Source organism: Grus americana, chromosome 15 (genome assembly GCF_028858705.1).
Source record: "Grus americana isolate bGruAme1 chromosome 15, bGruAme1.mat, whole genome shotgun sequence".
In the NCBI taxonomy this organism is placed as follows: Eukaryota; Metazoa; Chordata; class Aves; order Gruiformes; family Gruidae; genus Grus; species Grus americana.
This window is the reverse complement of record NC_072866.1, coordinates 17,385,368-17,406,335: the sequence shown is the minus strand read 5'-3', so window position 1 is coordinate 17,406,335 and position 20,968 is coordinate 17,385,368. Positions and strand designations below refer to the sequence as shown.

Sequence of the window (20,968 nt, the reverse complement as noted above, 5' to 3'; positions counted from 1 at the left end):
ACGCAGGGCACCATCCCAAACCCAAGCTCCTTGCCGTCTCATAGGGTGTTTTTATTTGATTGGTTAACCCTTGCTGCTCTTAAGCTTTGGCACGCTGGAAGCACACCCAGAGCCTGGTACCGTGGGTAGAGATGACGGAATCCTACTGGTCGCTCTGGTATTTAATGGTTTTTTAGTTTTAGCATTTTTCTTTGAAATGCCTGCAAACCCACATAAATTTGAGCGGTAACCATACAATAAAATATCTTTGAATTTACTCACCTACTTAAAAAATAAGTAAATACATAATTTAATATCTGAAACTTTCTTTTGAATAGAAATATGCTAGGATTTGGGGGTTTTAAGGCTTGTAAAATCATTTTACATTTACTTTTTAACAACGTAATTATTTCAAAGTGAAGAATCAAAACATTTCAACTCCATGTAGTTGTGCAGTCAGGAACTTTGCAACCTGTGGTGTCTTACACAGAACATTCAGACTAGAAACTCAGAAAGCGAATGACCCTTTTAAAGACAAAGACCTTTCCTTGCTTAGGAATTGAAATTTGGTGCATCTCAGAAAAGGTCAGTTGTTCCTTTAGACTAAGTATTCCTTGTTGATGAACACAGCGGTTTTAAAAGCAAGGCGAGCGTGTTGTTTCTGGCATATCACAACGCAGCCCAGAGAGCGGCTTGCACTCCTTGACAGCTGTCGCCAGCTGTGCAGGCTAGGGGCATAGCCTTGCTCTCACTGAATTCAGCAGCAGAATCCTGATGTATTTCTTTGCACAAATAGGTATTAATTGTGCACAACCTTTTCGCTTAGTGGTCCAAGATACAGAGGTGATACCATTTTGTGCCATTTTTGCAAAGCCTTTTTTTGGTTCCGTTGCACCTTGACAGCCACTACTACTACGGAGTCCGCAATGGTGTCTTGGGGACGATGTGATCGTGGGATTCCTTTCCAGTATGCTGCAGGCTGAGACCGTGCTGGGAGCGCGTGTGATTAGTGCTAAACGGCCGGCAGTGGCTCTTGCAGTCAACTGGCTGCACAGCTCCCGTGGCTGCACCCTCCTCCGGATGTGTGTTTATTAGCACTCACGCGTAAGGCATTCGATAAAAAGTGACAAAACAATATCCAGAAATTACAAGTGCTTGATATTTCTCCAGGTGGAGTAAAGATAACAAGAGAAAAGTAGCAAATAGAACTGTAATCACAGTTTTAAAAAAATGCAGAGATAATTTGGACTGTTTCTATTTCTATTGCACATAGAGGCTTAGGTGACTAAGGGCTTTAAAGTGTAATTAACATTTTCTCCTGATAAGCTTTGTACTGTTTTTCCTCTCTTGTTTTCTTCTGCCTTTTATTTTCTCAGCTTGTTTTCCATCTACCATCCCAGCAGAGAAAATAACGAGTAGCTGCTAAATTAACACTCACAGATGGGCAATTTTTAATAGAACTTCATCCTCTCCTGGTCTAATGAATGCTCCCTAAACTTCCACTGGTCCCTCCAGTGATCCTTTGACAAAGAGCGTCTTTAAAACCTCTGGAAGTTTTATCTTTACAAGGGGAGAGTGAAGCGAAGTGAAAGTGGAACTATTTAGGGTGGGATTAAGGAGGATTAATAACACATGTGCTTTGGAGCGCCTTTTTGATATGGGAGTCAATCCTGCACTGGCTTCACTGGAAAGTTTTCTTGACTGGACTGAGTCAGATCTCGCTGGGGTTAATCAGAGTATTTCTTTTGATTTCAGTGGCCTTTGGGTCTGGTTCAGGGACTAAGATCTGCCGTGCAATTGCTTGAAATGGAAGGAACCGTGGCCCTTCAACATCGCTGTTAGCCACAAAGAGCTGGTGAACGTCCGGATCAGAAGCTGTCACCTTCAGGACCACATATCTGCTTTATAAAAGGGAACAAGAGGTGAGTCTGGCCGATGAGTCTGTAAAGAAAGAGCATAATAAATTGCAATATCTGTAAACAGGGATGTGAAGCAAATAGGCATGGAAAGCTAACATGGATTTTTGGGTTTGTATGCAGCCCATACCTTGTGTTGCTCTGTGCTTCCCCTTGCCAAGTTCTCCCCTCCTGATGGGTCTTGTTTTATTTTATTTTATTTAATTTTTTTATTTTAAATTTAGTCATTGCTGTTAAGACACAAGAATGGAACTGGAGAGAGAAATGTGTTATTTGGCATTCTTGAAAAGTTGTGTTGACATATCTTCGAGCTGTCTGGCTGCCTCACTCCCTGGGACGTGGGCTTGAAGGGCTACGAGGGATGTTCCTTTTGCTGAGTGTCTGACTGCATTCAGTCGTCAGCCTGTGGTAAAATGGTGCTTGTACAATCTTGGTACAGAGTGGGTGCTTTGATGCTAAATTTCCCAAGGAGGATCTGTATGTTGAGCTGCTCCTCTCCTCCAGAGCCAGCATTGCTCAGACTGTCTGGGCAGGCAGGGACAGGGTCCTCACCCACAAGGATGCCGTCCCACGGTACCCCAGCAGGACGAGCAGAGCAGGTCTGGTGATGGCAGCCAGGCTCTGTCACAGCGCAGAGGCGATGAGGCAGGACAAGGTCAAGCCAGGACGTTCAGTCAGCGAGCCAGGGCTCAGCCTGGGAAGGTACGTGGCTTAACTGCAGCTCCCGAGCAAAGCCAGGGAGACCTCTGACGTGAAAGCTTCTCACAGCTTTCCTGCCCAGCCCTAACCCAAGGTCCTACAGCTGCACCACATCTAAGCTGGCTTGGAGCACAAGCAGCCAAACCCCAGGCAAGGGGGAGAGGTTGGAGAGCCCCTGCGGCTCGCCCAGGGCCCTGACAGTCTGCTCCAGCCCTTCACGGCTCTTACAGGGTGGCAGAGTAACGATGCACCGTCCCTGCAAATTACTGCTCGGGGCTATGGACCCCACGTCTCTTCCCTGTCACAGCTCTTCTGAGGTGCTCTAGGCTGACACGTGGATGGACAATCCATCGGACAAGAGCCTGGCTCTGCTCTTGGTGATTCATTTTCTGATGCTGACTCAAATTAGACAACGCCACATCAGAAGAGCTGAACAGACTGGGAAGAAGAGGCTGGGAACTGGGAATGATAGAGGTAAATGTTATCTTAGGGCAAGAGCTCCTGGAGCCACTGATGGAACAGCAGGAAATAGCTTGACAGAGAGATGGGAGGAGGGGCTGGAGAAAATGGTTGGTTGAGAAAGGAGACTAGAAAAGGAAAGCGAATGGGACAAAGAAAGCAAACTAATCTGAGGGGAGACGTATTGGAGCAGAGGTGAAGCATCTTGCATGCTTCTCTCTTGACTTTCCGTCCTGACAAGCAGTTTGTGTGATTATAAAGAGGACTGTTCAAAAGCACAAATAGTACTTAGATGCACGACTCCGACTCGTTTTCATTTTCTGAAAGTTTTGAAGCTGCTGTGGTTTTAAGAGGGTCTCCCACCATCTTATCAGAAATAAAACCTATTAGTTTATCCAAAGCCTGCTGAAAGCACGAGAGTCTTCCCCATTAATTTCAATGTGTCTTCTACTGAGCTCTAATAAAATGCCAGTCTGCCGTGGCAAATTTACTGAAATGAAGCTGTCAGTCAGTATTCATAGCATCAGACTGTGTTTCATGAGCTGGGAGATACATCACCCAGAAAGTCTGAAAGCACAGTCGGCTGAATCAGCTTCTACTACATAATTATGGTAAACCTGCCAATCAATATTGTGTGCATTTTTAATGCCTTCATATTGAGGCTTCTGATCTCTCCGTATTAATGCCGATAATAGTTTTGCTTCTCTCTGCAATCAAATAGCTTAAGCCTGAGATCTCTTCCTTCTTGCCTCTTGCTCCCACAGTTAATTACTCCTGCAGCTCTGGAAAGCAAATAGGGAGTTCTATAACTTTATTTTTTTACTTATTGTGAAAGAAAAGAAGGAAAACGTCAACACCGGGAGGTGGGCTGATGGAGTGCAGACCCACGTAGACTCTATTAATGTGGCCCTTAGTAATAAGCCTTCATAAATCCTTTTAAATATTGGCGAGATGCTGCTCGTTAGACTTCAATAAGAGCTCATTATTCACCTGTCAGGAAAATGCATTTACCAGTCTAATCCTTTGTGTTCAGCCTTCCCCAAACTTGCCTTCGGCTCGGACGTGTCAGGGGTTTCGGCAGCCGCAGCTGGGCCAGCGCCCGCGTTGCGGCAGGTTGCACGGCAGAGCTATTCCTGCGGAAGCGGTTCCCGTTCCTCTGAGGAGCCCGCAGTCTACCTGCGCACCGTGCAACTCACGGCGGGGGTGAGAGGATTTTCAAGGCTATAAATCATCATCATCAGAGCCTAATTTGAGGACTAATGTATCTGAGTTCCTAAGACAATGTTGAATTCTGTTAAGTGGTGCGCAAGCTGAGCGTAAAGATGCCTATAGCTGAGGACTTCAGGGGCCATTGGAGTAGCTACCATGGTCTACGCAAATATTTAGGAAACGAATTAATTGATAAAGAGCAGGATGCTTCTTTTCTCTTATAGATTCTGATTTATTGAGTCACTGACTTAACTAATTGTGACAGACTGCAGATCACGTTTCCAGCTTACAACCATTACTGCAGGGCAATCTATACACCTCAATATAAATTGTACTTTGCACTGGATTTTAGCTGAAACTCAGAGAGAGAGAGAGATACATATATATTATGAAAACTTTTAGTGACCACAGGGGCTAGTTTCTATCAAGTACAGTGCAGGCAGCCTCCTACATCGGGTGAAACCCACCGGTGTCGTATGGGCGCAGGGGCTCTGCGGAGGATCCGAGCCGTGCTTGGCGTAACAAACTATGGCAATGTCAAAGTGTGCAAAACCTACAGCTGGTCATCAGAACAAGTCAGCTTATAATTACCCCCCTCGTATTATCTATAGGACATTCATGAACTGCACAATACCTCACACTCACACGAATGCCAGTCTAACTTTCCTAATGAATGCAAATCCCAATAATCCAATATATGTCAGAATATAGCCACAGACTCATCATCCTCTCTTTGCCATTTGATCTTTCAGATCCTAATTTGTAGTAAATCTTTATTTGGAAGCTGCTGTGGCTCGTGCCATTTGTATCAAGGGCAAACTGGTAACAGGACTACTATCTTCTAAGGAATGGGTGTAATCAAAACCAACTATTATGCTGGTTTTGAAATGGAGAATTAATATATATTCACTTTCCCTGTCGTCAAACTATGTGTAACGGCTTCTTCCAGTAAAAAGAACGACTGAAATAATGACCGGCAGCTCAGCTGCATGCAGTCCTAAAGAGGATGGTCCTGAGCAGAGAGGTGTATGCAGCGGTTTCAGAACAGACGTATGACGAGAAACCTGGTTTATTGGTTGGCTTTGCCCTGGTGTCAGTGTGTAACACGCTGGGCACGATACTAGCAAGCGTTTAGAAAATGTCTAGGTTGGATAGGAGCTTTTTTCCCATTTTCAAGTGACACAGGCCTCCAGGAGGTTCTCTCAGCTACTTGCAGGAGGACTGGACTCCTGAGTTCCTTTTCCAAAAGACACTGGTCTAAATCTGCCAGAGTTTCCCAGAATTTACAATTTCTGTTCTGGGAGAAATGTCAACCTTTCATGTTTATTTTCAGCCCAAGTTGTTTGAAAAGATTGAAAATTAGTGATTTTTTTTTTTTCTTAATAAAACACAAACTTTAAAAAATAGATTTGGAAATGGTGCTATTAACCATTCCAGCCAAATTTTCCTTCTAAAAATGAAATTATAGCTAGTCTTTTAAGTTAGTTTAGTACCCAAATTCAGTTGTCCAAAGTGGCCCATTGCATGTTGTTCACGTAGGTTTGTGTTCGTTGTGCTTGCTGACCTCGAATTAAGCGTACCGGTTCCGTTCAACAGCAGGTCACTACCGTACAGCTTCAGGTGAAGGAATGTAACTGGATTTTCCAAAAGAAAATTTTCTTTATGTTGAAACTGATTTATTTTCTGAAAAACTTGATTCAGTGGAAATGAAGCTTTTAGTCAAAAATCATTCGCTTGGCAAATGCTCGCTCAGTGCTAACGCAGAACTGGACCAGTTTTACTGCTCAGATACGCCTGTAGCAGAGTCAGAGCAGGGCTTTGAGTGCAGCGTGAGTATTGCCAAGCTGGCTTCCAGCAAAGCTCTTTGGATGCTGGGCACAGTAAAACTGGAGCAGCACAGCACCGGAGTCTCCTCCTGGTGAGATACGTGCTTCTCTCCAAAATACCTCCCGGAGTGAGACCTCTCTGCCACAGCTCCACCAGTAACATGGGAACCGTTAATATTCTCTTACTTCATAGAGGGTTGTAATCACTTTGAAGTTGTAAGTGATAAAGTGATGCTGTATTATTGAAGCGACTAGCCTAAGCACCTACTGCGGAGAACAGCAACTTGCTAAAATCTGATAAATTACCGGGTGAATCGTGACTGATGTGGAATGCAACGGCATTTGCATTTCACGTGGTGACTCAACCTCTGCTCAAACAGCTGGCAGTAACTGAGACAAACCAGCAAGGGTCACGTTAAGGCACACAACGCTGGCTCGTTTGACGAGTACTTACAATATGTTTGTGCTTTTAACATCAGGAATGTTATTTTTGGAAATGATTCTCTGAAGGTGACTGAGAAGCAAAATATGGTTTTAGAGAAGTGCAGAAAAGGAAATCGTTTCCAAGCTGAAAATGAAATTTATTTTCTTGCACACTGGTTATTGATTTTCTTTTTTTAAACAAAAATCTCCTGTGGGATGAAAAAAGCATTGCTGGTAACACACTTCTGGCATAAAAATACTTCAGTTAAAATGTATTGGCATAAAAATTTCATTAAATTTTTTCAACATTTCAGGACTTCCCATTTCCTGAACCTGCTGTCGTGTTCGTGGAGTTCAGATATTCTCCACATCAAGATTCTATGGAGAAATTTGTTTTTCTAATCCTTATATTAGCAATGAAAAGACAACTGACATCCCCGGCATTTTGGATAAGAGCTTCTGTCAGCACATTCTTCTCTCCTTTCAGGTGTAAGTACTCCACAGCACACATTTAAGCAATGCAGAAAAAGTAATTTGGGAATTAGCTGGAACTTTACTGAGCAGATTATAATGGGATGTTACATGTAAAACATTTTTTTAAATGTACAGAGTTTGAGGGGTTTGGAAATAACTAACAGGGACGCATCAGTGGATGCTGGAGGTGTGCAGTCACAAATCAAACTTAGAAGACGCAAACCCGAGGCAGAGAGAGGAACGAGAGTCTCAGAACACTCAGGACTGTAAGAGGGCTGGTGCCTTAGGAGCGTGACATTTTGAAAGCTTGGACACAACTAGGAATACTAGTTATGCTGGTCATAGTTTTGCATGTTAACCATTTCACTGATGTTGATGACCAAAATATAATTCAAATTGGCCCTATAAGATCTTCACTTTAAATGTAGCATGAGGATTTATTGTCTATTTATTGTCTGTTTTCATCTTGAACAATCCCAGGTACATGTGTAATCTGATGAGTAAGTTCATACTCGCTGGGGTGTAAGTGCAGCGGGACCTGTTGATGTGTGCCATAAATTTTAGCTGATATATAGTTCAAGACGTATGCATGTATAGAGCCACGTGTTTGTTCAGTGCTCAAGGCAGGCAAGAGGAATCTCTGAGGAGGGGGAAAAACCCCATGAGAAGTTAGGATGTCATGTGGGCAGCACATTTGCCTTGCTGTGTCTATGAGCGTGATTCGTAAGTACGGGGCAGGATTAAATACCTGGGGCAGAACCGCGTCCATTTGATGAGAAATGGATGGCAGAGAAGGTCCATGGGAACTTGAACCACCACAAGCAGCAAGAACGGCAGAGTTTCCCCAGCCACAGCACTAGGAAGGCTTCTTTGCTCTTCCAGAGCAGCAGCCAAGCCCGCAGCGTGTGTGGTTATTTCCACCTGAGGTTTCTATGCACGCCTCGGTTTGCAAAAGCCCCTCGTCGTGCTGGATCGCCCGCCCGAGGTGTCATTCGAGGCTGGATTCGGCAGGGTGGGAGTTTGGTGCCCGATGAAAAAGCAAGCCCCTTAGGGGCTTCTCAGATCACTCACTCTGGAATCTACATGGCCAAATACATTTTCTTTTAGTTGTGTTTCCTCATAGGGGAATCATCGGGCAGCTGAGAACTCCCAGCACACTGTGGCACGATGGGGTTATTGCAAAGTGCATCAAATCGCGCACAGCCCGAAAGCACAAAGGTCCTAAAAGGACCCCTTTGAAAATAACACCTACTCAGAAGATGGTTTGAACACTAAAAGTTGACAGGAAATATCATTCTGGCATTTTATTAAACCATTTTTTCTGCTTCATGGATTGTGCAGGAGCAGTACACAAGTCTATGAAAAAGTTCATAGCTAGCCTTTATCTAGAAATGGTTTTTTCCCACTTTCTCTTTGAAAAATATACTTTTAAATGAACAGCACTGATAGTCCTGCAAACATCAGCATACGTATTTCAGCCCTGGCACAAAAGATGTCTTGTCTTTCGGCTTGTTTTTAATGCGCCCTGCAGCCATTACACCACAGTTTTATCGAGATGTAAAATCGTTCCTGGCGTTCTCTGTCATCATACGCAGTGTTGATTATTAATTTGCACCTAGAAGTGACCCCAGATAAAAAGCAAGCACGATCATCTCAGACGACTGACACTGTGCAATATTTTAACTGCAGCAGTAGGTTCCGTTGGATTTTTGCTGCGTAGGTAGGTATGTGGAGAGATCATACAAGGGACGGGCTGCACATAACTTTCCCTTTTGAAAGACGACTGCTGAGAAGGCATTTACGACCAGTTGGGGTCTTGAGGACTTCTGTTTTCCTTAATTTCAGATCGAATTTTGCATCTTCACTGATCTTTTTTTATGGTTTTGTGTGTTTGAATCATTCTCATGAATGCTTTGTTTCTGCACAGCGTGCCATAGCCTCAAATATAAAACCGCCAAATTTCACCAGCATAAACCAGACACCAGATATTCACGGTGTTGATACTCCTCGTGTGACAGATTTTACTGTTTTCCAAGCTAGTGTGTGTTATAAAGTGCTGAAACGGGAGTCCGGGACGTGCATGAGAGCAGACAGGAACTCTGCATGTCCAGACTTTCTAGGAATCCAGGAGCAATTAAAACAATCCATGGAAATCTGTTCTGCGCCTGTCTCTACCCCACATCCCTGTTCTGCTGGAGCCGGCGCGGTGTGGGTACGGGGCAGCCCCCGTCCTTCCCTGCAGCCCCCCGAGCTGCACCCCCGGTCCCGGTGCGGAGAGGAGGGGAGGGCACACGGGGTTCCTGAGGCCAGCGCCGCTCGCCTTCCCCTCGGGGTTCTCTTCCCTCGTGGCTTTTCACAAACAGTCCCTCTTTCAGCCTGCAAAACCCCGCACTCAGCTGTTTTAAAAAGATCAGCGCTCCCAGCAAACTCCAGCAGTGTCGGTTCCTATTGCCGCACTCCTGATCCTCACTATCGCGACAGCGGCGGCAGCGGTGAGTCGCCACGCGTGCGCCCAGCCGGGCGCTTCGCATGTGAAGCGAAAGCCGGGAGACGGCTGTAGGTGCGGCAGGAGGAAGGCCATGCCGCTGGGCTTCGTACCTCCTCGTTGCACGCCAGGGGCCGAATCGGGGCGCTTCAGAGGTGTTATCATCACCCACGCGGTGTGGGAGCGACGGACAGTCGTACTCTGATGGTCAGGCAGTAGCGGTCAGTAACTGTCACCTTGTTTAGCCGTTGCTGATTGCACATCACTGGCTTATTCTTAGGAATTCTGATAGATTTTTTTTTTAAATGCTAAATAGGTTAATCCCTCTTCCCAGCTGAAAAAACATGGAGTTAGGTGCAAAAGTCCCCAAAGGAAGAAGAATTACTGGGAAAAAATTGCAGAAGTGTAAATCAAGAAAGTAATATTGAACTTCAGAAGACAGCATACAATAATGTGACACTATCCCACTGCTGCCTGAGGTTTATATATACTACTGTCACTTTCTTACTGTTCTCCACCACTAGTAATTTTCTTTCAATCTAATTTTTATTTCCCAAGGGGTTGCCAAGGTTAAAAGTGCTAGAAAACCAATGACTATTCACTTGCCAAAGGACAATAAATTAAATTAACCGTTGTTGGTAGCCAAGTCAGGTCAGAACTATTTATATGTAAATAGGTGCAAAACCCTGATGGCATACTGTATGATTATTAGCAGCTCATTGCAGACTCTGTATTGAAAATTAAAGACACTGGAAAAGCCATGTATTTCCTTTCAGTTCTGCCTGCAAGAAAAACACCTGAATTTCTGCTTTCACAGTAGCTTCTTAGTGGCCATCCTGTGCATTAAAATCCCAATTATTCAAGGTCAAACTTGATGGGATCTTTCAGTAACTCATTCTATTTTCATTATCTTCTCCGCACCGCCCCAGCAGTGATTTCCCAGCGAGGGTGCTAATGCGGGTCGGTTTACCGTGGGCCACGCCGTTCTGCTGCGCAGGAAACGAGGGCTACTGCCCGTGGCCTCTAGCAGCCACGGCCACGTGCCGAGCTCAGCCCGCGGAGAGACCCTTCCCACATCCCGCTCTGCGGAACCCCGGTGCGCCTCTGAGCGTCATGCTGGGCAGCCACATCCTCTGCTCACACGGTCCTGTGGGCTGCAAGCGTAGCACACGCTGTGCATTCCCTCTGGGATCTCTGAGACAGCAGCTGGAATCGTATCACGGCAGGCTTGAGAGCGTCAGCGTCCCGGGCGTTCCTGGCGCCTCCCGAGTGCCCGTAGCACGGTCCCAAAGCGTCAGTCCCATCGGCACGGCCTGCTCAGGGCAGTCCGAGAGCTTTGCGTCGGTGTCAAAAGCAGGAGCAGTTTCTGGGGAAGGGGAGCGAGCCAGGGCAGGGGCTCCCATTGCCCTGAGCGAGGAGGGTGCCGTGCTGCTGCTCCAGCCCCGGTTTAGCTGTGTTTGTCCATCTTAACCCTTGATCTCAACCTCTTCCTAAAGCTCAGGGCGGGACCTGGCCACTGGCTCCCGTGCTGGCAGCGAAACGCTCCTTCAGGAGCACAGCGATGGCCGGGAGCACGGCGGCGATTCACAGCGGTGGGTCAGTGCTTGGTAGGCAGCAGAGAAACGTGGTGCTGGGGAGAACCAGCTCTAATCAGATTCGTGTTGGGGTTCTTCCCTGAACTGTCTGTGCACGCTGCGTTTGCGCTGAGACTCAACCTGCCTTCGTCCTGTCCCCCGCCGGTACCGCGCGTGTGATCCACGCTGGGGACCGTAAAGCTTTTACATCGCTGCTCTTCACCGAGAGGAGGGAGCTGCTTTTCGTGAAGTGTGTTGTGCACTCCCATTCCAATTAAAAATTATTTTTATGGTTTTAACTTAGGGATGCAAAGTGCGGCACGGGAGAGGATCAGCAGTGATTCTCTTGTGAGCAGCAGCGACATACACGCTGTTGTAGTGCCGTAGGAGAGACGGTGCCTCCGTTCAGTGCTCTGCAGGCTCTATGTTTAAGCAGTTACTGAAGAAGGATTATTATTATGTTGAATTCTGCAATTACTGTCCTGGATAGACACAGATTAAATAACAAAGAGCTATTTTTAAATTACAACCTTAGGCCACAGGCCTTTTTTTTCCCCCAAGTGGTATTAAACTAGCAGGTAATTTAGGTGCTGGGTGTTTGCAGTGTGGGCCACTTCATCAGTTTAAGCTGCTGGTGTAAAGAGCGTGTAAGATGAACATTTAAACACACCAGTTCCCCAGTCACTACTGGCACGCACAGATCCGTTGTGCAGCGCCCGGAAGGTACGTGGCCGGGCGGCCTGACAGTCTCCCCGGTAGCCCGTGTTGTCTGGTGCCCAAAGACGACGAAAAGCAAGGCCCCGAGGTATTCCTGGGATGACGGTGCCCAGACTAACGAACCTGGACATGCTGGATATTAGGGCCACGACGTAGCTTGCTGTCTGAGGATTTGTGTGCTACGCGGGTGTTCTGCTGGCTTGCGCTGTAATAACCCCTCGGTCGGGAAACTCTATTGCCTGTTTTATGTCTCCAAAGAATTCTGGGATTTGTTCATTCCAGCAGAGGCCGGGTACGTGCCTTGATGGGAAGCAGGGTGCCGTGAGATGCCCCACAGGGAGCGGAACGTCAGGGAAGTGGGAAGGGAGCGCGAGCCCCGGCTGCTTTCCCACGTGTGCTGTTACGGCAAGGGAACCCCCCCGAGGAAATGTCCCGTGGCTCAGAAACCCACGGACTATCCACATCCACGTTACCTTCCTGAACAAATAATGCTGTCATAAAACCTTAGGACTATAGGCAGGAATTCTGTTGGGTGCTCTGTGGTATGCACGGCTTTTCAGTAGAACCGGGGGGGCTGGCCAGTGGCCTCCGTGCAAAGTGTTCAGCAATCCGCTTGTGCATTCCTGACCACCACACGACTCCGTGTACTTCTTGCAAATCTGTTAGAACATGATATTCTCAAGAGAAAAAAATCCGTGTCTAGACCTCCTCCATTTCCCAAAGTAAATAGATTTATAGAGAACGTATGTTTCTTTCCAGATGGTTAGCTCTGCTGTTGTTTAATACAAAATCTTTCCTGTACATTAACATGATAAAATCCTCCTATTTTTCTCTGTGGCATAAAACTAAATTTTCATGCACATAACTGACAAAAATTGAACTTGTTATTCAAAGTGTAAGTTTGCCGATTCTATTGTAACATGTATTTTAAAAGTATGCTCACAGATGCAAATACACATTTGATAAGCAATTTTAAAAAGATTCACAAATTGTTGCACTGTATTTTTGATCAGACAGATGTATTTTCTTTACCACTGAGTCATTTTAATGATTGGCATATTCAGCTGCAAGGATATTAAACTATGAGAAAATTGTACCTATCAGAACATTCAGAAAAAGTACCAAATATTTAGAAAAATACCTAATTACAATCCTACCAGCTTTGAATTGAAACCATTACAGGACAATCCCAACATCAATAAAAATGTTGCATTTAAAACAGAAACTGCAACTATAAAATATTCATTATTCTGTCATTAAAAGAGAGTTAAAATGTGTCTCTGATGAAAACTCTTGAATTGTTTTGTCTTTGAATAGGAAGAGTTAGTTTGCTGGCAGCCCTATGGGCAAATCCATACAGAAATTGTTTAAACATCACATCAATATAGTGTAATTATGACTAAGCGTGCCCCAAATAAGTAAATGAGGCAGAGCAATAGCAGCAGAAGCCTGTCTTTGTGTTCTGCACCGATACTCTGCCTTGTTTAACACAGAGACGTGCGGAGGTCCGTACCAATTAAAAGGAGTATTGTGGGCTATTTGGGGTTTGCAAGAAAGGCTTTTCTCAGTCTTCCGCTGATCTCCTTTTGATCACATCCTTCTGAGGGCCTCTGAGAGCATCAGCACCACCCAGGACCACCCCTCTCCCCTCGCAAACAAACACATTTTGCTCGTACAGTTGCACAAGCAAATAAAAATGTTGCCTTTATTAATGCTGCTGTTGAGCACCTAGCTCCCTAAGCACATGCCTGAGTGTTGACCTTTTAATTTGTGCTTAACCTCATTCAACCTTTGTCTGATTTAAGATTGCACTTCACCACTTAATTGGGTTTAATTAGCTTATCCTGCAGATTATTAAGCCCTGCTTAAAGGCCATTGGGTGCCCAGTTGTTGCTTTCATTGGCTGGGGTTTCCTCTCAGAGGCAGCTCGCACGTGGCAGCAGGCTGTGGGTTTGCACAGGTTTTTAACAGTTTTGGCGCTTGGCGTTTGGCCGGGTGATGACTGCTTTTCTCAGAAGTGTTACCAGACAAGCTGTCTTTGGTGGCTTTAGGTTGTTCCAGTCTGGCTGACAATTTACTGAATATAGGTAAGTCGTAACAAATAAGATATGGGGGCTCATTAATTATCTCTGAGTAGCGTTCGGTGTTGCTGCAGTGCGATAACCTCCACGTGCAGAGGATTTATACCCCGAGGGCTGCAGAAGAACGGAGGGGTCAAGTCTCTCGTCCCTGCTTTGTAGAGGGCTATTGACTGAGTGTCTGTCCCTGCTAACTCAACTTGTCTGAGGCTAGTTCTCTTGAGCCGTCACGGCTTTAGGTTTACAAGCACATCGGGGTACCTGCAGCATCGTAATGCTGTTAGTGCAAATACAATCCCATGTTCCGAAGGCGTGGGGCTGGCTACCTACAGTAAATGGCGTTTCCATCGAAACACGTGCCAGTCTGCAACTAATACTTGAAAAAGCCTGTGGGTACACAACAGGCATTGATTTCACATAAAGTGTCCCTCAGTTCAGCGTACTGTGAGGTTGAAATTGAGACAGAATGAATATGGCTATAAAACAGGGTCTTAATGTTTCTGTTTCTATAAAATAGGTGTATTTTCTTCTTTAATTCTGTCTGGCCAAATAGCTATCTGACTGCCCTATGGAATTTACTGTCTGAGGTGTTGCTGTAACTCTTCCACATAAAATTCATATCTCAGTTAATATGGAAGTTATGGCTAAACAGTTTCTGAAAAAACCCCACAAACCCGCTTCCCTAATTAGCAGTAAATCCATGTGTTCCAGGTATTTCTAATTCATTAATGACAGACGAGTCTAAATGCAACTGAGCTACAGAGGGGAATGGTCCTGGGAAGAACTCTGGCAGAGAATTCTCCTTAGATATTTTTCTTTCAAAGTTTCCTTGGTTTCCCACAGAACTTCTCCATGACAAAGATTTGCAGGTTTGGCTTTTGCCTGAGTGGTGTCGTGCTGTGCATTGGTTACGCAAGACACAGGTATAGAAAGAACGGCGGTAAAATACTTTAAAGTGGTAGAACAACAATTAAATTACTTTGAAATGGCTAGGAATTCTTTATCCTTACGATAATCATCTCTGCCATTGCTGCGAAACTTTTTAAAATCCCCCTATCAGAAAATATCTTCTCATTTCACTTTGTCATTAGTCACACTTAAAGATTTCGTAAGGTTCTGTGACATTCAGTAAAATTCACAGATTGCAGAGGGCACGGGGTCTCTCTTCTCCTCTATAAAACATATAGTTGACAGCGTCATATAAATAAATAATAAAAATTGCCCTTGTCTATATGTTCCCTTCTTAATGTTAAGAAGTAATTTGTGATCATGCCATAATTAGCAGATTTTTGCGAAGGAATCCCTTTGAAAGGGAGACTGTAGACTGAAAATTCCCTTGGATGTTTTTAAGCAACAAAATGAGTGATTGAAAAACACTTTTAAGTGTGCTTTCTTGGCTCTGCGTCTATGTATTTCTTCAGTTACGTAACGGAAGTCAGGTTACTCTGCCTGGGTGTAGGCGACTGCTATATCATGGTTTTTGCTTTCCATATCATAATATCACGCTCTCACAGATTGCAGAGGTTATTCCAGAGTCTTTTCTTCTGTCACCCCCTGCAAAAACTACCTGGAGCATTAGGAAATAATTTACTTAAAGGGAGAATAACCATTACCTGCTGCTCCGGAGGAGCTTCGGACAATTCTCTGAACAATAAAAGTGACCAATGGGGACCCTATTTCTTTGTCTTTTAATTTCCGGAATATCACAGACTTCCTCAAAATAAACACTTTGCTATGCAAATTTTCTTTGTTGCGAATCGCACACTTTGAGTTTTCCCTCGTGCTTAGCAGAGGTTGGCCAAAGCATCTGCAGTCGGACCTGAACGTGAGTGCTCCCGGCAGGATACGTGGGTGACAAACCAGCAGCGGGAGGCGCTTTAGCAGCGTAATATCGCTCGTGTCAGCGGCTGTCGTGGTTGGAGCGGTTTGTAGGTGGATGGAGAGATAGGGATGTCAGGAGCTGGCAGGTCTTTGCTGTGAAACTTGATTTATTGCTCCCTCGTGGGAAGGCTGCAGGATGAAGGTTTGGGTGCCCTCTGGGAACTCTGTGCTGACAGTGGGAAAAGACCTCATCCCACGTTTGGGGGGTCAGCAGGGGTCGTTGGAGAAATTTGCAGAATTTTGGCTTTACAAATGAAATCCAGCTCCTCTTCAGAGGCCAGCTGGGATGGGATGCCCACCTCGGGGCGTGCCCACCTGCTCGTTGGCCTAACTTATGTCAGGGATCAAGGGATGAGCCGTTCATTGTGGCAGGTGGATTTTGAATGGTGGGTTTAGGCTAAACCCTGAGAAAAGCTCTTGCATGAGGTCCAGCACCTTTTGGGTTCCTCAAGGGTCAGCAGCCAGTAACATGCGTCCCTGTGGGTCACCCCATGTGCTGGGAAATGAGCCGTGGGCAGCACCTTCCCGCCGAGTCGGTGCGTCCCACGCTCCTGGTGACGTCGTGCCCGTGGGACAGCGTGGCACAGCTGGGGTCACCCACCTGTACTAGTGCGGGCTCGGCCTCTGCGCAGACAGAGGGTCAGGCGACACGTTGTGCGTTAAAGTGGTGCTGCCTTGTGCTCGTGTGAATAAAATCCCCAAGCTGCGTGCTGCTGAGAGCTGTTCCTGTTCGTACCTGGTGTATGCTCAGCACTGACTACTCTTCTCTTCCCTCTGTTTCTCCCTGCTTCGCTGGTTGTATTTGTTCACTTCTCCTGTATCTCTGCCCCTGTGTGTTGGGGACAGACGACAATCAAGAAACCACCAGCTACTCTTAAAGCTTTAGGTGGAAGACAAGGATAACACTATAGTTACAGTATTAGATCAAAGGAGTTGCATGGAGAGAGGCTGGGACTGGAAATAGCCAGGAGGAACCAGAGAAATCACTTGATTCAAAAGCACTGGAACTCGCAGAACCCTCTTCAGCTGGCTCTTTCCTGCTCTTCATTTCAGCTTTTTCCCTCGCACGCCTTCCGGAGAGCATGCTGAGCTTCCCTGCCAGGCACACGTGTTTCCCAAAACGAGAACGAAAGAGGGGGTTTTTGTCTGGGAGGAGTGCTGCCCGCAGTGTTCGGCAGCCCCGGGTGTGCGCCGGTGGGCACCCAGGACGCGGCGGCTGCGTGGGCGATGCCTGGAACGAGGAGGGGGTCGCGCCTAAGGCTTCCGGCTCTGTCCTTACATCGGGTGCTGGGGCTTGGCCGAGGGGTCTCGCACCAGGGAGTGCCAAACTTAGGGTGGCCCAGCCTTGTGCAGGGACCGAAGTTTATAATAAATATCTTCCAGAACTGCAGCCGTTATTCTCAGCAACTTGAAAAACGTATTTTGAATTGTTACGCCTTTGGCATCTGCAGTTTTGCTTACTGAAGCAATTCCAGTGTTGTCTACTCAAGGTTGCTGGGGTTTTGTTTTTCATTTTTGTTCTCTGGCTTTCTATATTGTTTCCTTGTCTTGCACTGAATGGAAGTCAATACCACATAACAAGATTAATTTTTTGATATTTTCCTTCCCAGAAACAGAAATCAGAGAAAAATTTCTTTCCTTGTGCATCCGCGGTGAGTTCATGGCACCGTTAAAAGCCACGCCGCGGCTCTGCAGGGGCTGTGGCCATTGCTGGGCTGAGCCCGGCTCAGCTGTGGGAAGCTGGGGACACCGGGGAGCAACGGCCGAGGGGCCGCAGCTCCTCCTGCCGCCCCGGGCCTGGGGCAGGGCAGCGAGGGGAGCAGGCGAGGAGCCGTTGGCAGGCTCCGAGGAGGCTGCGGGGGTGGCAAGCGGCAGGGCTGCTCCCCAGGGAGCAGAGTTAAGATTTTAATGTGCTTATTAGCCAGCGTTTTATTTGTGACGTGGAATGGCGTTGCCTTAGCTGTGGATCGGCAGAGCTGGGCACTGGAGCGAATCGCCGTGTTGTGGCCAGGGCACATCTTGGGCAGCGGCGGGAGCAGTGCGGGAGGGCAGGATGCCGGCTGCCGTGCTGGGGGACCCCCGGTCGGGAGCTGCCCTCCGCCAGCCTTTTGTCACTGTTACGGGTGATGAGAGGGACGAGGTGGCACCACCTGAACCTGCTCCCCCCCACAGCTGCGAGCTGCCCTGGTCCGGCATTGCAGCGTGGGGGGCCGTGGACCGCCGGGAGGGAACCCCATCCCTGTGCTGAGGCTGCAGAGGGGTGGGGGAGCTGCTGCCCCATGCGTCCTCTCCTGCCTCTCCTTGTGAAATGGTGCTGGGGCTCCGAGAGCAAGAGGTTTGATGCTGCAGCTTTGGGGGTCAAAAATGTGTAGGAGGGCTCCAGTTCCACCCCCGGACCAGCAGCAGCCAAGGTGAGCGTTCAGCCTTTGGTGGGGATAACGCAGCCGGGAGCAGGGGCTGTAAAACCTAAATAGTCTTAAACCTTAAAAACGTTTGCAAAGAACAAACTGAGGCTTGGCTGCCTGCTTTGTTCTTGGCGTGTTAAATGTGAGTTTAATTTTAGTTATTGATGGTACATCAGATGGTACTTTCTCTTTATGCGGAGCTTTAACAACTTGTTCTGGAAAATGATGCAATATTCCTGTGCTTTTTTGTTTCTTCCTCCCCAAAATGAGATGCAGTTGTTCTAACAGCCTCTGGCAATTTGAGAGGAGGAACATGCAGGTGTAGTTTGCTCTGCACATGTTCCTGCTGTGTGCAGGGGTTGTTTACTGCTCAGCTCGACAAATTGCCCAGTGTCCTTCTGGATGTCTCGAGCTGTTTAGCAGAGAAATCAGAAATTATGTTGCTAGGACTTTTGTTTTTCACTACATGTGAACTCAAACAAACAGTTTGTGAAGGGTCAGTGCCCGCTGTTCCCACAGAAGCTTGGAGGAAAATCCCTTCTGGCGTTATTTCTGCAGAGGTCTGCGTTGTTTCCTACTCTGATCAAGATGAAGGACTTTCCTAAGTGCTCAGATATATCTGCTAATAGTCAATCTCCATAATAGAGGTCTGCAGGCTTTTTTTTCCTTTCATATCTGATTTGGTTGAACTGTTTACTTTGGAGTATTTTTATCTTCCCATTACTGTTACTTTTTTTTTTTTAAGTGAAGAAATGCCAGTCTTTGGGAGGCTAGAAACAAATAAATGATAGCATATTTCAGAGTCAGAGCAGGAGCAATGTTTGGTTACTCAGTTTTGCACGTAATTTGGGTACTTTTCTTTCTCTTCTGCACCTGTTTTTTCATTTGGAATGATTGGACCAGGTACCTGTGCTAATTATCCTGAATTTCTCCCCGTTGACCCAGACCTCCAGCAGTGTCAAAGTGACTTTCAGCTCTGTGGAGAGATGTAGTTGGTAGGTGCAAATAGCAGTGCCACGAGGTTGTGTTGACAGGCAAATGCTCATCATTGTGTAAGCTACAAGGCTTTGAACGCTGTTAAGAGAGAAAAAGAAACAGTTTTGGAAAGGCTGTCGTCGTGCAGAAATACGGAGGGAGGCCAAGGCTGCGTGGTGGCCCTTGCCCTGCCGGGAGGTGGGAGCAGAGCTGGCTGGTTGGAGAGTTTGGGAGGTTTTTTAATAGTAGTGGGAGTAGGGTTGGTGTGATGATTAATTGTTAGTGTAATGAGTATGGAGACATTGAGGAATAATGCTGGTTCCACTACTTTTATTTGGACTCGCACCAAGGTGGACGGCTCCTCAGACCAGTGGATTGCTATTATCCTTTAAAAGTAAGGGGACCGAGGTTTTAGACTCGGATACAAGAGTTAGCAGCTCTTGCTGGTTTAACCTCGGCAGGTAAGAAGGGCTTAACTTCTATTTTTAGAATCACAGTCTAATGTTTGCGTTGAAACTATACTTGCATGATAAGGTTCTGGAGATGAGTTCTGCTTTCAGGATGAGCAGTTGTACCGGCGTGATGTGAAGGGCTGTTAGGAGGTGCGCTCGTGTGTTTGAGTTCGGAATGGACGTAGTGTGGGTTGGCAGTGTTCCTTGTTGAGTTACTAGTAGTATGAATAGAGTGTATGAGGTAGGCAGTAGGGTTGCAGTTCTGGTTAGGATGATTGTGAAGGAGGATCAATTTAGCAGGGCGATTATAGCGGTTGGTTCTGCTGTTAGGTTGGGTGGTGGTGGTAGAGCTATGCTGGTGAGTCCCTGCAGTCCTGGGAGATGCTGGCTGCTCCCCAGGAGGGCTCTCCTGTCCCACAGCGCTCCTGCAGCAGCCGTCGTGTCGCGGGGGCTATGAGGTAAAGAAGGATCTAGTCTCTGCAAAGTCTTTGTTTCTTCAGTTTTGCTAGACTGTGTCTTCAGTTAGCTGGAGGAAAAGGCGGCGAGTGTGGTGGTGCTGCAGGCTGGCTCCCTGGGGCTGGCCTCAGCCCTTGGCGATGTGGGGGTGTACCTGCTCGACGGGAGAGGGGATGCGCTGTGCACCCCGGTGCGGGGCTCTCGAGGAACAGCAGCACATCAGTAGTTACAGTGCCGAGAAAGGGTCTGACCCCCTGTCACTGTTTGGGCATCATCGCCCACCCAAGTATGGCTGAAATAGGAGGCAGCAGGTGGGGGGAACGTATCTGCTGTGTGGGGCTGCTGCTTCTCATATACCAAGTTTTCATTCAATCATTTCATTGTGACAAGTTGCTTTTTAATTTAGTTGTGAAAAATCATTCCAAGTATATAAGCTGGAAAGTAGATCAAATCAACGACGGGCTGCAGTAATTTCGAAGCTTTTCAGGGAAACTTCCAAATTTCTCAGGATTTTCTAAGGTGGTCTGTATGTTGTTTGTTTGTTTTGTGGTGTGTGTGGTTTTTCTTTTTTGTAAATGAGCCTTCTTTGAATTTGTGTTAGTCTTCCATAAAGAAATTGCTTATGGAGGATGAGCGGACAGGCAATTTGGAATAACAAAGGTCACTTCTGTAGTGGAGACACTTGAAAAATAGAGATTGTGCGTCTTATTTGCTACGCTTTATATATAAATCTCTCTCCATATCACACATGCTCTGCAGCTGTGGACAGATGCTGAAAACATAAACTGGTAATGACTAGATTGTCACTGGGAAGGCACTGGAAGTACTTCTGTACTGGAAGTGCAGAAGATGGAATTACAAAGTTGTGTCACTTCAAAGCGATGATCTTAAATTACCATGAGCCTTTTTTTTTTAGAAAGCCTCGCTTCACCAAATTTAATGGTATGCATGAGTGCAGAG

The 20,968-nt window shown here is 46.5% G+C and overlaps 1 long non-coding RNA gene across 1 annotated transcript in view; it reads left to right on the top strand.

Annotated features, from left to right (window-relative positions):
• Nucleotides 1–1,742: 1,742 nt before the first annotated feature.
• Nucleotides 1,743–20,968, top strand: part of LOC129213295 (uncharacterized) — a 98,609-nt gene continuing 79,383 nt past the window's right edge. Inside the window, exons 1-2 of the long non-coding RNA XR_008579411.1 lie at nt 1,743–1,901; nt 6,826–7,000. This is a non-coding gene — a long non-coding RNA (uncharacterized LOC129213295). The remainder of the gene's footprint in view (nt 1,902–6,825; nt 7,001–20,968) is intronic.